The sequence below is a fragment of the Rhinopithecus roxellana genome, chromosome 15, assembly GCF_007565055.1.
Source record: "Rhinopithecus roxellana isolate Shanxi Qingling chromosome 15, ASM756505v1, whole genome shotgun sequence".
NCBI classification, from domain to species: Eukaryota; Metazoa; Chordata; class Mammalia; order Primates; family Cercopithecidae; genus Rhinopithecus; species Rhinopithecus roxellana.
The window spans coordinates 66411618-66428126 of record NC_044563.1 but is presented as its reverse complement, the minus strand read 5'-3'; the positions used below and the strand labels follow the sequence as shown (position 1 = coordinate 66428126).

General features: G+C 43.0%; 1 protein-coding gene across 2 annotated transcripts in view; it reads right to left on the bottom strand.

Moving 5' to 3' along the window:
• Positions 1-4700: 4700 nt before the first annotated feature.
• Positions 4701-16509, bottom strand: part of SNX19 (sorting nexin 19) — a 114127-nt gene continuing 102318 nt past the window's right edge. For both annotated transcript variants that reach the window (XR_004053511.1, XR_004053512.1), the window contains one exon: positions 4701-5029. The gene's annotated coding sequence lies outside the window, so the exon portion shown is untranslated. The remainder of the gene's footprint in view (positions 5030-16509) is intronic.

Here is a 16509-nt window from a genome sequence, read left to right as displayed (position 1 = left end):
GTGATGTTAGTAGTGCTCCTATGTTCTGCTCCATCATTCCTTCCCTTCACCTGCAATCTAATGGTCATCTTAATTTATTCTTAGACCTCCCAGATGTTCACCACTGCCCCCCTCCAAAAGACCTCCAGAAAAACTTGCTCATTAGGAAAAAACTGAGTTTGTTAGACTTACTGCAATATGAAAGAACACCATCTTTTTTTTTAAGATGGAGTCTCGCTCTGCCTCTCAGGCTGGAGTGCAGTGGTGTGATCTCAGCTTACTGCAACCTCTGCCTCCCGGGTTCAAGCGATTCTCCTGCCTCAGCCTCCTGAGTAGCTGGGATTATAGGCGTCCGCCACCACACCCAGCTAATATTTGTATTTTTAGTAAAGACGGGGTTTCACCATGTTGGTCAGTCTGGTCTCAAACTCCTGACCTCGTGATTTCCCCCACCTTGGCCTTCCAAAGTGCTGGGATTATAGGCATGGGCCTCTGCGCCCAGCCTGGAAGAATGCCATCTTGACAGAGTGTTGGCAGTATCTCAAAAAGGATAAGTATGTTACAGGGTTTTAGAACTTGGACAGGGTGACGTTAAATCATGTCCTGAAAGGTAGAGAACTAGTTGAGATTGGGTAGAGTTGATGACATGTTAGCTTTGGGTTAATGAGACCAGTGAGGAGAGATCTTGAGGTGTGTCTTATTGAATGAGCTCTTAGTCTTGTTAAGTAAGCTATTTTATTGGTTCGCTGTCTCATCTTTCAGGAACAAATATTTTCTGGAGCAAGTCACTAAGATTTGTTTTGTCCAGACACAGTCTTGTTTATTGATAAAGAGGAGCATTTATTTAGTCCCAGAACTGTTTAGCATAAGTGTGAGAAAACATGTTGGTTTCATTTCTCACAGGCCAGTCAGCTAAAGGGGACACACATCTGGTAGAAGGAAAATTATTTAATAAAATGAAAACTGAATAAAAATGAAAGTAACGTAACGTAAAGTAATTAAGGCTATTGGTTTTTTCCAATTGTTCTAAGATTTTCAGCCTCCTTTTCGGATTCTTGCTGATTCTCCTTAGGCCTTACGCCCAGGAAGCACTAGGGGAAATGGGCTGAAAACTGTTGGGAGCTCTTACCTCAGTGAGTACCAGAGTCACCCACAGTGGGGCACAGGCACTTTGCAAGTGTCTCCCCTCCCAGACACATGTGGATCACCTTCGCAGGGCTCAGCATGCTGGTGGAGGAGCTCCCAATGGGCTCCCGATGGAGAAACAGTGCCCAGAGTCTGCCAACTGAGGTCAAAACGGAGACAGGGCCGGGAGCAGTGGCGCATGCCTGGAATCCCAGTACTTTGGGCAGCCACTGCTGGAGGATCACTTGTTGCCCAGGATTACCTGGCAATATAGCGAGACCCTGTCTCCACTAAATAAAAACAAAAACCTGAGTGAGACTGGTCTGGGTTCCTGGAGAGGTGAATGGATTTGGGAGGGAAATAAGAGGCTGGACAGCTGGTGCAGCCTGAAAGTCTCTGTGCCTCTTTCACGGACTCTTTGCTTCTTGTAAACCAAAAATAAAATTCGAATCTCCCCACCCCCAACCATCCAAATGCCCTCTTTAGCCAGGGCACCCTAAGATTTAACCTGAAAGACTGGTTGAGGCTGTGGCGGGAAGTGAGGTTTGGAAATGCCTCATTAAACCTCTCTAGCATTAAAGCGGACCTTCAGTCTGGCAAGCAACATGTACAATCTGTTCTCTCTGAAGGCTGCAACTGGAGGCTTCATCTACATGACAAACTGTGGTCTCTATAACCTCTTATCAAAACCCAGACATTCCTTTCTATTGATTCCAGCTCTTTGGATAAACTCTTTCAACTAATTGCCAATCAGAGAAATTTTAAATCTACCTATAACCTGGAAGCCCGCACCCCCACCTTCAAGTTGTCCTACCTTTCTGGACCAAACCAATGTAAATCTTAAATGTATTTTGTTGATGTCTCATGTCTCCCCAAAACGTATAAAATCAAGCTGCACCCCACTCGCGTTGGGCACATGTTGTCAGATCTCCTGATGGCTATGTCACGGGTCATGACCACTTATATTTGGCTCAGAATAAATCTCTTCAAATATTTTACAGAGTCTGACACTTTTCATCCACACTCTTCTTCATGTCTAGCCACTTGCAGTCTTCAGTGAAGGACTGGATGCCATCACCTTAAAAATGAGGTGGTCGGCCGAGTGTGGTGGCTCACGCCTGTAATCTCAGCACTTTGGGGAGGCTGAGGCAGGCTGGTCACCTGAAGTTGGGAGTTCAAGACCAGCCTGACCAACATGGAGAAACCCCATTTCTACTAAAAATACAAAATTAGCCAGACGTGGAGGTGCCTGCTTGTAATCCCAGCTACTTGGGAGGCTTAGGCAGGAGAATCACCTGAACCGAAGAGGTGGAGGTTGCGGTGAGCCGAGATCATGCTATTGCACTCTAGCCTGGGAAACAAGAGTGAAACTCGGTCTCAAAAAAAATAAAAAATAAAAAAATAAATAAAACATAATGAGGTGGTCACCCTCCACGGATAACAGAAATGAGCCTGCAGGTTACAAGACCATTGTACTCCACAGTCATGCTCTGACTATAAGATCTTCAACTAAAAACAAATTTCCATGGACTGATTGGTTCACTCATTTATTTAACAAATATTTGGCACACCCAAAGCAGCTAGCTGTATACCAGGCTCTGGGAACTTACAGTGAGTAGCACCAGCTGTCCTGCCTCAGGAGGCCTGATCTAGGGGCTGCGCATAAGCACAAGGACAATGTGGCTTGAGAAGTTTGTTAAAAAGAAGCACGGAGGTCAGAACTCATGGGAACAGCGTTTGACACAGACATGGGGCTAATGGGACCAGGGGTGGGAAGAAGCCATATCAGACTATTTCTTTCAGAAAAAGTTGGACTTCATTTTTGAAATCTAACAAGTTCACTGGTATCCTTGTGACAATTGTCTCACTTCTGAATCCAAATTCTTAGCTAAGGCATAAATAGCCTTAGCCTGGGCTTGTCACCAGATGAAGTCCAATACCTTCATCTCCAGTATTTTCTAAGGAAAATATGTCCTTATGTCTCTCTCGGGGGAATCTCCTTCAGGACAGACGTGTTCTAGAGCTGTCCCTGTGGCACCCAGGTTTTCACAGTGCAAGTAATGCACCCTCGGGAGATTCAGGATGGGTGAGAGGCACACAGTGTTTTTATAAAGCGGAAGTTGGCTGGGGGAAAAAAAGAGTTCGGAAATGTGAACTACAGAAGCAGGTATATTATGAGGCAGAAAGAATACACATCTAAGTTGAGAATCTGAACATTAATTCCCTCAAAACAGTCAATGCTTGGCTAGTCCCTAGAAAAATGTTCATAGACCCCTATTTAAAGAATATTCATTTTAAAAGAGCTCTCATTTGCAAACTTAGCTGGGAAGCACTCCATTCATTCCGTATTTAGAATGCAGGAGTCATCCCTCTTCCAAGTTTAAGGACCTCCCTTCTCTCCTTTTAAAAGAACATACACGTTTAGCCCAAAGAGTGGGCCGGGGCAAAGATGCCAAAGCCCACAGGCTGAATTCCCATTCCCCTCCTCCCACCCTGCACAGCTTCCCTCACCTGAACTGTGGAGACTTCTAAAGCAGGGGCACCACTCTGCCTCGGGTCAGTCCTTTGGGGAAATTAGTAAGGTTAACTGAGCCTCAGGCTGTTTCCATGACAGCACAACAAATGGTGTGGTTCATAGAATCACAGTTTTGCTACGGCTGAAAGAATTTCAACCTGTCCAACACTTATTTTATAGGTATAGAAACTGAAGCCAGAGAGATGGCTGACTGATGTTCCCCACATGTCGCAGCTTGTCAGTGGCAGAACTGGAGCTGCGAGACAAGGCTCCTGATTTTCAAAACCAGGGCTGCACCTGCAGAAATGAGTTATTTGACACACAGGGAAAGAACAAATGGCTGGACTGACTGTATTGTTCACTTTTCACCTAACTGCCCCGCTGTTCTTTAAAGAAGCTTGTGATTTCTTCATCTGGGAAACCAGATGACCATGTACCTCTCAGGGATTTTCAGAGGAACTGCAGCTGCAGATGACTGAGTCACTCTCCTAAGAGTCGGTTTTTTACAACCTCGATCGCCCCTCAAGTGGCCTCAGAGTCCCCAGGATTTCTACTGGACTAGGGCTGGACAAGAGTCTGAAATGCTTCTAATTATTCCAAATTACAGATGCTTCAAAATGAAAACCCTGAGCAAAATCAGCTGCTTCTCTGGAGCTTTTTCATTTAATTTGGACTTAACTTCTCATTCCCCACGTTGTACCTGCTGTAAATTCCAGAGGATCAGAGCAGGCCAGCCATGACCAACTCCCAGTTAAAGACCCCCATCAGCTGCACCTGACTCAGATGTAAAACAGCCCTCCATGATTCTGGGAGAGGCCAATACCTGTTGTCTCAGTCTGTTTATGCTGCTATAGCAAAATACCTTAGACTGGGCGATTTGTAGGTAACATACTTTTCTTGCTGACAGTTCTGGAGGCGGGAAAGCCCAAGATCAAGGAACTGGCAGGTTCGGTGTCTGCTTTCGTCTCTGCTTGCAAGATGGCACCTTGTTGCTGTGTCCTCACGTGGCCACAAGCAAAAGGGTAAAAGGACTTAGACAGTTTTCCCGGCCCTTTCTTTTTTTGTTTTTTAATTTTTATTTTACTTTAAGTTCCAGCCCATTCATAAGGTCACTAATCCCATTCACAAGGGATCCACCCTCAGGATTTAATCACCTCCTAAAGGCCCCACTCTTAATACTATCACATTGGTGTTCAGGTTTCAGCATGAATTCTGGAGAGGACACACACATTCAGACCATAGCCTCTTGTTGAGTGGGACTTCAGAGTTGGAGAAAAACACATCCCCCTTGCTTGGACGTCATCGACTTCCCATTCCTCTGTCTGAAAGGATCCTGAGATGTGCCTACAGACATCAGCATGATGGTTCATCTGAAACTGAGCCTTCATGGAGCATGCAGATGAATCAAATCTAAAGAGCGAGGAAAAACCAGAAATGAGTAATTGGTGAATTTAGGAAGAATGGAGAGTTCATCAGGGTAATCAGAAACAGTTTTAACATCAAAATTAGCAATTTCATTTCCTGAATCCATGGGTAACTATGTCTCATCATTTTAGAAATGCCTATAATAAATCCTTTAAAAATAAATTCCAGTAACTTTGCAGTAAAATAAGAACCCAAATGAATATGACAATTATGTAGAGTTTAAAAATATTAGGATAAGAAGTAATTTTTAGAAGTCATCTGTAAAATGCAGATAATACACATACCACTTAGAATTTTGGTGAAGATGAAATGTTAGAATGAATGTGACCCACTTAGCCAGAGCCTTGCATATACTATTATTATTTCAGCTAATATGATCTGATCACTTTATGGGCCAAGGAAAGATGTGAGGTCTGGAGAGATTGACTTGTCTGTGGTCAGAAAGCTGCCACTGAACAACCCAAGATTAACATCCCTTAGGGTGATGCCCAGCATGGAATCCTTTCTGCTTTGCACAGTTCCAACACCCAGCAAGTTTACATCAACATATTGTAACTCAACCCCAAAACTCTAGAAAATGCTAAGGAAGATGAGACTTTCTCAAAGACGCCTGGTACATTTCAGTCACTACACATTGTTTAAAGTTGCTGGAGGAATCACGGAAGACTTGGTTTCCACCAGAGCCTTGGGCATTCACATTGGCTAGAGGCTGCTCAGGAGGGCCTTTGGGAAGGAGAATTGGGAAGGAGGTGGTTAAGGCTTATATAGTAGGTGATGCCTTTCGAAAAGGACGTGATGAAGTCTTCTCTTTTACCCCAAATTTCCAGAAAACTCACCTACAGTGGCTATTTACTTTGGCCTCCCTCAGAATCACTGGAGCGTGCTTCATATCAGAATTCTGAGGAGCCGATTAGGGAGAGAATGTGAGTTGGCAAGGCATGGGGTTGGCTGGCCAGGTTTGTCCTACCAGAATCTCCACGAGGGGCTCTTTAATGGAGAGAAGCAGAGGTAGACCACGCAACTCATGCACCTATTAAAACTTTCCTAATAACATAAAAGTCCTCTAACTTTTTCTGAGCTTGGAAAAAAAGCTTTTAAATACTTTTTTACTAAGATATTCTATTAAATTCAATCTTTTAAATATGGGTATATCTTTCCCCCTCATATTCATCGGATTTGGCTATTTTTTTATAGCTTTAGATCCTTTCTATTCAAGTTTATGTTTAGCTGCTATTTAAAATTTTTTTTATTCTTGTTTTTCCCTCCTCCCCTCCTCCCCAGTACTGTCGTGGATTTTAAAGAACACACGTTTGGGGAGGATTGGAAGAAAAGGCTGAGGCTAGAGCTTGCTCAGTCATACTAACTTAATCACAGCCATTCATCCTTCACAGCATTCCATTCCCTCGTGTGTGTGTGTGTTTGTGTGTGTGTGTGTGTGTATGTGTGTCTATCTATACATGAAGGCTGAGATATGTCAGCTTTTGAAAAAAAGATGGGTAAATTGTATGTATTTACAATTTTGCATTATGTTTCTTTGTTTTCTAGATGTCAGCTGAGGCCTCTCTGGCTCTCTTGAGATTAGGCAAAGTTAGCAAGAATTTCCCATCATTATTGCCAATGGATTTCTGAAGTTCCCGCCAATATTTCTTTGAATTCATGGGGAGGGGGCAGAGTGAAGTTGTGTTCTTAAGGCCTCTTCTGTGTCCTGGGCTACTTCTTTCCTGCTTGTCACTTTGGCTCCATTTATATCCCATAAAACTCGTCCATTCTAGAAATTAAAGAAACCAAAATACCCTCACATAAAAAAATTAAGGTGAACAGAGAAGACATTTCTACAGCTTTGAGGAGGAGGGAAAAGGGGTATTAAAATGGATGTATGACATAGAAACACAAACAGCCGCACATAGAAGAGTAGGCCTTACCATTCTTCAAATGTGCTTTGGCCACACTGTCCCCAGAACATTTCACTGGCCTTCCTGCCCTGGTACAAACCCTTGCTATTTCCTTGGCTCTTCTCTTATCCTTCCTTTTAAGAACAAATACTGAAAATGTCTCCTTTCACGCAGAACCCCCTTTCCTTTCTCTGGTGTGTTAGCTCTAAGCGAAGGAGCCTTACAAATGTTCTTGCCTAAAATCTCTAACCAGGGGGAATTCTAGTGCTGCCCCTGTGAAGGTAGCTGCGTCTCGACTAATATTATTTTTGTGTTTACTTCGTGTTTAGTCCACATACTGCCTATTTCGTATAGCTTTAGATGAAAGCTAAATACTATATATCTATAAAATAGCAGAAAGCATTCGGATTGCGAGTCCTTTTGGATTCAGCATTGTTCCTCTGATTGTCTGGTAGATGTTGTTAAAATACTGCCTGTTTTCTCTCTCTAAACCCCCACAGGAAACAGGGTAGACCTCTTGGGGTGTCTGGCAAACTGGGAAGTGACAGGATTCAGGTCCACAGAAGTAGAAGTGAGGGTTTCCCCACAGGTGATCAAGAACGGCAAAAGCCCAGTGGCTCGTCTGAGCCAATAGCTCTTGCAGAGCACCAAGGATCATGCTGGGGAACCAAGGTTAGTTGAGAAATTCAAAGATCAGGAATAGAGTTTTAAAAAAAACAAAAAAGTGTGCCTGCGTGTGTGTGCATGCATGCGTGTGTGTGTGTGTGTGTTGGGGAAGGGGCTTGGAGGCAAAGCCGAGGATTAGAGGCCAGGCAGAGCTAGAATAGCCTGGAAAGATATAGGAACACCTACAACTTGCTGTTTTAGACAACACGCAAGCAGAGGGCTGCTCCACCCCTCACAGGGACGTACGGGTACTCCTGGGCACCCTTTTGTCCACAGGAAGCCACGGCTCCTGTTCGAGTTTCGTGTTGTCAGGATTCATTGGCATTGTGTTCCTTTCTCAGCATCAGTCACACCTTTATGATCGTTGTTGTTGGGGCAATATTAAATGTTGGGATACTCCCAGGGGACTTTTATGGGGAGCAAGTTGTATTTCGAAATCTAAGGAGTATACTCCTGACTTGAAGACTAGCTGTAAAGGCAGTTTTATACCAATAGATGTGTCTTGTGATGCCGAATCATTCATCACTATAACATTTGTAAATTACAGAACTCATTTATTAGTTTCTAGCTGAACCCTTATATTCAGGCATTTCTTCAAAGATTCTCTTGCCCTTGTATTTTAATTAAAGAGTTTCTACATTTTGTTTTTGAAATATTTGTTTTTCTGATTATAAATGTAACATATGTTCATCTGCATTCAAATAATATAAAAATAGATAACTTAAAAAGTTGAAATTCCTCTATAGTCCTATATCTCTAGAGATGGTTGTAAGCAGTTGGGCATATTTATGTAACTATATCGAAATTTATATTTTATATGTCAATATATTTATATTTATTTAGAAATGTAACTTTATATAAATATGCTCATATAAATATAAATATATTGTCTAAATATATTTATATTAATGTAAATATATATTTATATTAATAAATTAATCAGTTCTACATGAATTCCTAAACTCAATGATATATATTAGATATCTTCACATTGATGCTGATAGATCTACCTTATTTGATTAGTAGTTGAATATTCCATTGTGTGATAATTTTAACATAAATTAACCATGATTTTATATGCAGTCCATTCTTATTGAATATTTGTATTATATTCAATCCTGCACTAAATATGTTTTCACCCATTCATTGCGAATTCATGAAGCATTTCCGTAGAGAAAATGGAATTGCCAGGTTAACAAGTATGTATGTATTTTTTTGTATGTATTTGTAAGAGTTTTTTCATTATTGTACATATTCGCTCATTCAATCATTTAACAAACATGAAGATTCCATTATAATCCAGATATTGTGGTGATTTCCGGGTATTCAGTGATGAATAAAATACTCATTGTCCCTGGCTGTGTGTAGGAAGAGACAGACTTAAGGCAAATAAACAAATACGTATCTTATTAAAACGTGTGATTTATTCATTCATTCAATGAATTATCGAATGTCTGCTAAGTGGCGGCATGGCAGAGCACAGGAGGAGTTCTCACCACCAAGTAGTTTACGGTACAATTGTTATGAATTCTACATGACGATATGAGAGTATTTATTAGCAACATTGCACCAACTTTGATAATCCAAGAAGGCATCTCTGATAAAATTGTATTTGAGCTGAGAAATGGATGAGAGGCCTCAGGGAGGAAAGAGAGCATGTGAAAAGGCCCCGTGCCAGAAAGGAGCACAGATACAGCTAAAGAGTAGGAGGAAAGCCAGCAGAGCTGTAGCACAGAAATTAAAGAAGAGAATGACTAAAGAGAAGATTGATCTGTGAATTGGGGCTTGAGCAGGCAGGCCCTTCGGGGCTGTGATAACATTTTAAGAAACACAAGTTGAAAAAACTGCAAATATTCTAATATTTATGACAAAAACCACAAGTCTGCACACACATTTGTATTCACATATATGTATAGAGATGCATCTGCAGGGGCCTGGGATTGAATGGGCTTGTCAAGGGAGACTTAACTCTTACCTTCGTTTTATTTTTTAAATTTTATTTTAAATTAAATAAAATATAAACATATAATTGAAAATAAATCATTTTAAGGGAAACATTTTCTATAAGTTTTTAAAAAGGCACCAATCACAGTCAATTGAAGGGGCCCCTGTCCAGATGGGCTTTATGTAGGAGGCTGCATTTTTGCAAGGACTCGAAAGCAGAAATGGGGTCAGGTAGGGGCCAGTCATGAGCGAGTGTGTGGGGATGGAGATTTCAGGACACTGTTGGGATACGGTGGGTAAGCCAGGATTTAGATACGTGAAGGGATATGGCTGGAGAGGATATGGCTGGAGAGGCAGCTTGAGGAGACCTTGGATTCAAGTTGTTTTTATTGTATTCCATGAACAAAGAAGAGTTTATTGAAGACTTTTGACCAAGACAGTGACATTATCATAGTTATGATTTGTGAATTCCAACCTGGCACAGGCATCTGAGATGATGTAAAAAGAACCAAACTCTAAATGGGAGAACTAGTGAAAGGTGAATGTAGCAATTTGGCTTAGATTTCCTGACATCTTGCTCTCCACAGTACCAGTAAAAATAAGAAAGCAAGAGAGACATTTGCAAATGGAGTTTAACAGTGCAGCAAATTTGGAAATCATAATTTTTTTTCTTTATGGAGTAACAAAACAGCCCCTTTGTACCACGTATATTGATAAGTTCACAGAGTCTGACTGTACCAACCAGCTTATAGAATTTTTCTTAGTCCATTTGGGCTGCTATGACTAAATATCTTATATTGAGTAATTTATATACAATGGATATTTATTTCTCACAGTTCTAGAGGGTGGGAAGTCTCAGATCAAGGCACTGGCAGATACTTTGTGTGTGGTGAGGTCTTATTGTCTGCTTCCAAGATGGTGCCTTCTTGCTGCGTCCTCACGTGGTAGAAATTGAACAGCAGAAGGGGTGAACTCACTCCCTCAAGCCCTTTTATAAGGGTACTAATTTTGTTCATAGGGGCAGAGCCCCCATGGCCTAATTGAAGTGGTGTCATTGTCTGGGGTGAATACCCAAGATTTGTTGTGTCATGGCCACAGAAAACCGGATGCGGACACACTAGAGTGAGGTTAAGAGTTCAAGTCCAATACACAAAAGAAAGAGAAGAACTCTCTGTGGCAGAGGGGGCCCGGAGAATATGCATTGCCACTTCTGCAGTGAAATGCAGAAGGTTTTATAGATGGGCTTGAGGAGGCGGTGTCTGATTTACATGGGACACAAAAGATTGGTTGGACCAGGTGTGTCATTTGCATAGTGTGTGAAAAGCTGGCCACCCCACTCTAATCTTTTATTATGCAGATGGGCTCTCTACCAGGCCAGTGCCATGTTGCCTACTTCTTTACTGTCTGGTGGCAAAGAAAAGGGAAGATGGAGCCTCCATGTTGAACATACTTGGCTTCCAGGTAGCCCTTTTCTATTGGCACAGCTGCCAGCATCCACCTGTGCAGGCTTCCAGCTTGTTTATCTATATCTGCAGCTCAGTTTTTCAGGCTGCTCTTTGCTGGAAGAGAAATGATTTGGAGGCTGCTTTTTGTTAAAGGGGAAACCTTGCTGAGGACGCATTTGCCCTCACTATCTGCGTAAATTATTTATTTATTGTATCATAATCACCTCCTAAACGACCCAACTCTTAAGACCATCACTTTGGGATTTAAGTTTCAACATATGAATTTTGAAGGACACATACATTCAAACCATGTCAAAATTGTAAAACCAAGATAATGTGGCCTCAAGTATGGGCCACATTTTAAAATCGCACGTATGTTATATCCACAAGGTCCAGCAGCATTATAGGTAGAAGCAAAGGAATCAAACTACTACATTATTGAAAGCAAGAGGTAGCATTTCATATGCTTGGAGGTTCACCTTAAAACCAAAGCATCATACATAAAGGTGTCTGGTTATGCGAGGTGAGGCTGCAGTTCGATTTCACCAGGTCTGCTTCTGGGGCCTTCCATCCACATGAACAGGGTGCCAAAAACCCCAAAAGAAGGCGAGTGAAAAACAACTGGGCGGAGCCTTGTCTCCAATCAGTTGTGGAGAAGATGAGACCAAAGAGATCATTTTCTCTGGATGCCTCTCTACCCTTCCGTAAGATTTAGGTCATCAAAGCCTTAGAGCTCCTTGTACTGTCTACAAAGAAATCCTTTGTGTGTGTGTGTGTGCGTGTGTGTGTGTGTGCGCCAACATTAAGAAATACTTATGCGAAAATTGTATAAGGTAGGTCCGTGAGAGATCCTATCAGTCATTGAATATTTTAAATTGAGGGAATTTTATGCAGGGAATAGGCTCACAGGGGCTGGATGAGCTGAGAAGCCAAATAGGGGTCAAGGAGGTAACCCAGAGATTACAACAGCAGGAAACCACTATCACTTATGGGGCTGGAGGTAGAAAGAAAAAGGATGGCGCTCTTAGATCCAGAGAAGAGTCACCTCGAAGAAGCTGAAACCACTGCAAACCTGGAGCCAGGGAGGAAACACAGCCTGTGCCAGAGATGCCAGCCAAGGCAGAGAGGAAGGAGGAGGGATACCACCTCCTTCTCTCCTCCTGCCCTCCAGTCTCCTGCCAGTGTCCTCATGGCTGGACCGTCAGAGCCCAGCTGACAAGGGAGTTTGGGAAATACAGGCTGCAGGAGTTGGCCATGTGATACAGTGAAGATGGGGAACAGGGAAGAAAGGTGAGCTGGCAAACAGCCCCATTACTGACATGGTATCATTATTTCATCTTGTTTAGCACAGTTTCACTAATTTGAGTTTTCCGTAGATTATTACTCTATCATTTCCTCCGTTGTCGGGCTCTTCCTTTCTTTGCTTTTTTTTCCTTCTACTTCTGTTCATTTCACAATTTCTTGGCTAATGAGGAAGCAAAATCCTAGTTGTCGGGATCAGGCTCATTTCTCCATTTCTAGAGAGAACCACTTTGTCTTAAAGTAGAGAATGGATTAGAGGTAGAAAGGGTGACAGTGTCCGCTCCATGGAGCCTGCGCTCACCCACTGACTAGGTGTATATTGTATCAGGAGGTGAATGTAGACAATAAACCAGGGCAGATTAGGAAGGAAAACGGATTAAGTAGAGGTGACTCACTAAAAATTGTTAAGATGAGACTGGCCTTCCCATTGGCTGCTCCTTCTCTAAGTATCAGGTGTCCTGTGCTCTTCTCTACTCTATAGCCTCCTCCACAATCCCACAATAGAAACTCTGTTTCGACCAAACAGGCAAGCAAACAGATACAAGCAGTATCTGTGCCTTGAGCAAAGACTATGAGCCTTTGATACTGTCCTGTGGGTCTAGTTGAGAATTCCTCTTCCAGAGGTACTTGCATTTAAAATTTTATCACAAGTTATGCAGTGAAATGCCTCTATTAAGTAAATAATATGTGTAGGAAGTCTATTTCACCTCTCAAAGCATATCAGATGCTGGTCTGCTATTCTGCAGGGCAGGCCCTGGTTCTGAAGTATGTTCTGGGGCGACAGAGTGAGAGGGAGGCCAGCTAGGGTGGACTACTGGGGAGCCGAGAGTCAGACAGCCAGGAGAGCTGTGCCGGGTGCTCAGAACAACACATTTGTCATGGTTAATGTTAGGTGTCAACTTGACTGGATTAAGGGGATGCCCAGATAGCTGGTAAAGCATGACTTCTGGTGTGTCTGTGAATGTGATTCCAGTAGAGATTGGCATTTGAATCAGTGGACCAAGTAAGGAAGATCTGTCCCCAACCATTGTGGGTGGGCATCAGCCAATCAGCTGAGGGTCCAGATAAAACAAAAAGGTGGAGGCAGAAGGCAAATCTTTACTGTCTCTCTCTTGTGAAGCTGAGACACCCTTCTTCTTCTACCTTTGGACATCAGATCTCCAGTTCTCTAGCCTCTGGATTCCAGAATTGCATTAGCAGCCATTTGTGTCCTCAGGCCTTCAACCTGAGAGTAACACCATTGGCTTCCCTGGTTCTGAGGCCTTGGACTTGAACTCAACCATGCTACAGGACTCCCTGGTTCTTCAGCATGCAGACAGCCTATGGTAGGACTTCTCAGCCTCTATAATCATAAAAGCCAGTCCCCTGATAAATCTTCTACTTATGATCTATCTATCTATCTATCTATCTATCTATCTATCTATCTATCTATCTATCTACCTATCTATCTGATCTATCTGTCTGTCTATCTAATCTATGTATCCTATTGGCACCCTACTCTCTCTGGCCTCTTGGATTGTAAGTCACATGTCTTAAGAACTGAAATTCTTGGTGGAGTAGATTTTCTGCATTGGATAAGAAAATGAGGTTAGTAAAGCCCCTTAATGAGATTTACCAGATGCGGTTAGAGGGGGAGTGGTTAGAAACCATACCACTGAAAGCTGCCCAGCTATCTGAGTCTATCCTGCAGATTCAGGGTGGGCTCAGTGCCAAGGAAGGCAGAGGGAAAGAAGTAAAAGAGACTAAGTGATAAGGTTATATAAATAAAAATAGAAGGGAAAACATTGCCTTATCCAAAAAGAACACACTTACATTTTGATTTTATGTAATATACCTCCTGATCCACAAAGAGAATTTCCTAACCTCCCAATGCTATGTGATACCAGGCAAGATTAATCCCTGAGCCCTGGTCAGAACAGCACTCAGAAAAACATCTGTATGGATTTGCTGGCTTTCCTTAACGGAGGGCCAGCTCAACCCCTTCAGGGCCTTGTGAAGCTAAATTGCTATCAGACTGTGTGGGGAAATGCAAGAAGGTTCTTCCTCTATTACAAATGGGCTCTGTTCTTCCAGACTAGGGCTGCAGAGTATTGGCTGAGGATAACAGCAGTTCAGGTTAGGAGTGAGGACTTGGGTACGGAAGATCTTAAATTGGACTCTGCCCTAGAGAGAGAATCCATGAAGCACCAAGGACTTGTCCCACTCTTGGATGCCCCCACAGGAAAATGGCCCGAGCAGTTCTTTTTGCAGACAGTGGATACGCGGGGAGGAGAGTCAGTGAGGCCAACCCTGTTGTCTTGGTCACAGTTGGGTCAAGAAACAAATTTCGCTCAACAGGGACAACAAGGAAGTAATGATATAGACCAATCAAATTATCTCTTGGGAAGTGAGAACGTGTGATGTGCCTGAAGAGGAGGGCCCATCAGGGTTAGACTCTGCCGGATAAAGGACATCAATGGGTCCTTCTTCCAGCTCCTCGTGCAGTGTGCGGCTTGTCCCCAGCATGGGAAGACTGAATCCTAGTGTGCTGTCCAGACGCTCTGAGGCTTTCTCAGCTGCTCCAGTTCCCCATGTATCTGGACAATGACCCTCGGCCTCAGAGCTAATCTGGGCATGAAGTGTTCCTGTGATTCCAAGTCCACTAGTAGGATTTTAAAACATTTTCCACTGTAAGATGATGATTAGCTACTGTCGTTTCTCATGATCACCCTCCCTCCTCCGTGCACATATGCCTAGCTTCTTAATGATCTATAAAGCTTCTAAAATGCCATCTTAGCGTAAACATCTTAAACCTTTTCTGAAATCTAATGACTATAAGGGACTAGAGCAGAGTCTCTGTAGAACATTTGAGGTCATCCTCTCCAATCAGTGGCATTTTTCAGAGGACCTGCACCTTCCTGACAGGGACCCCCCAAAGCTGTAGGTACCTGGCCCTGAGTGAGAGGCGGAGCAAGTTTCTCCCTGAGCCTTACATCACCCACCCCCACCCCACCATGGCAGTGAGCAGGAGGGTGTGACAATCTGAGGGCCTAGGTGGGTTGTCATCTTGACCTAAGTTTCCCTTGATACGACTTAGCTACACGGGCTTTGGAAAAAAACAAAAACAAAACCAAGCCAACCTGGTGAGAAAGCCTGAGACGGGATTGCTTCTCAGCCTTTTGGATAAGTCAGGTGGAGAAAGCCTGTGATGGGAACTGGAACAATTCACTCTGGGGACTTGTCTGGTGAGGTCTGTCGCTGGCTCCTGTGCCGGTGGACCCTGGAGCTCTGCTCCCTGCCTGCTTAATCCTACTTCCATCACTGAAGAAAACAAACATTTTGGCCATATTTACACAGCATTTGAATCACATTTTAAGTAATAATTCCAGGTCATACGACTAGAAGACTAGTGATAGCAAAGAAACAAGCACAACCAGTAGATTATGGGTGTGGCCATGCAACGGGCTCCTGAAGGTCATTTCATCCACCCCCATGTCTCTACCTGTCCTAAGATTTCCAGAAAGAGGGAAGGACTGGAAGGAGGCACATTACTGTTAAGTGTCAATTTTTTAAACGGAGAATCTAATTTTCTGGAAGCATTATTGGTTAGACTTTAAAGGAAGGATTTATGTTCCTATGAATTGTGTAGAAAGGAATTTTAATAACAGAGAGGCAGTGTGAGGCAACATGGGCTGAGATCGTAATTCAGGGACGAAAAGGCTTTCCAGGAGGGATTAGCAGGCACTGCAAACTCTCTCTGTCACAAGAAAGCACTTCTATGTACTGGAGTTCTGCAGTGAATACACTTACAGGCATTTATTCACACAGTTAATAAATAACCCATTGCTTGCCCTTGCATCAGTAATAACCAAGATCTGAATGCTAGGAATCCATACCTTGCTGGGTGCAGTTTGATTATATGGAGCAGGGTTTCTTCACTACAGAGCACTAGTAATATTTTGAGCTGGGTCATCCATTGTTGGGGTGGGAGCAGGGGTGTTGTCTTGTGCACTATACAATGGTTAGCAGCGTCCCTGGTCACTCACCCTCTATAGTTGTGAAAACCGAAATGCTGCCCAACATTGCCAAATGTCCCCTCAGGGACAAGTCCCTCTCCTCCCCGCCTGTTGAGAACCACTCATGTAGAGGAATGACATCTTTTTCTCCAGTGTTTCCCAACAATTAAGTTAGCTCTTTGGGGAGCTGCAGAGGGGCAGACGACGTCATTCCCAATAAT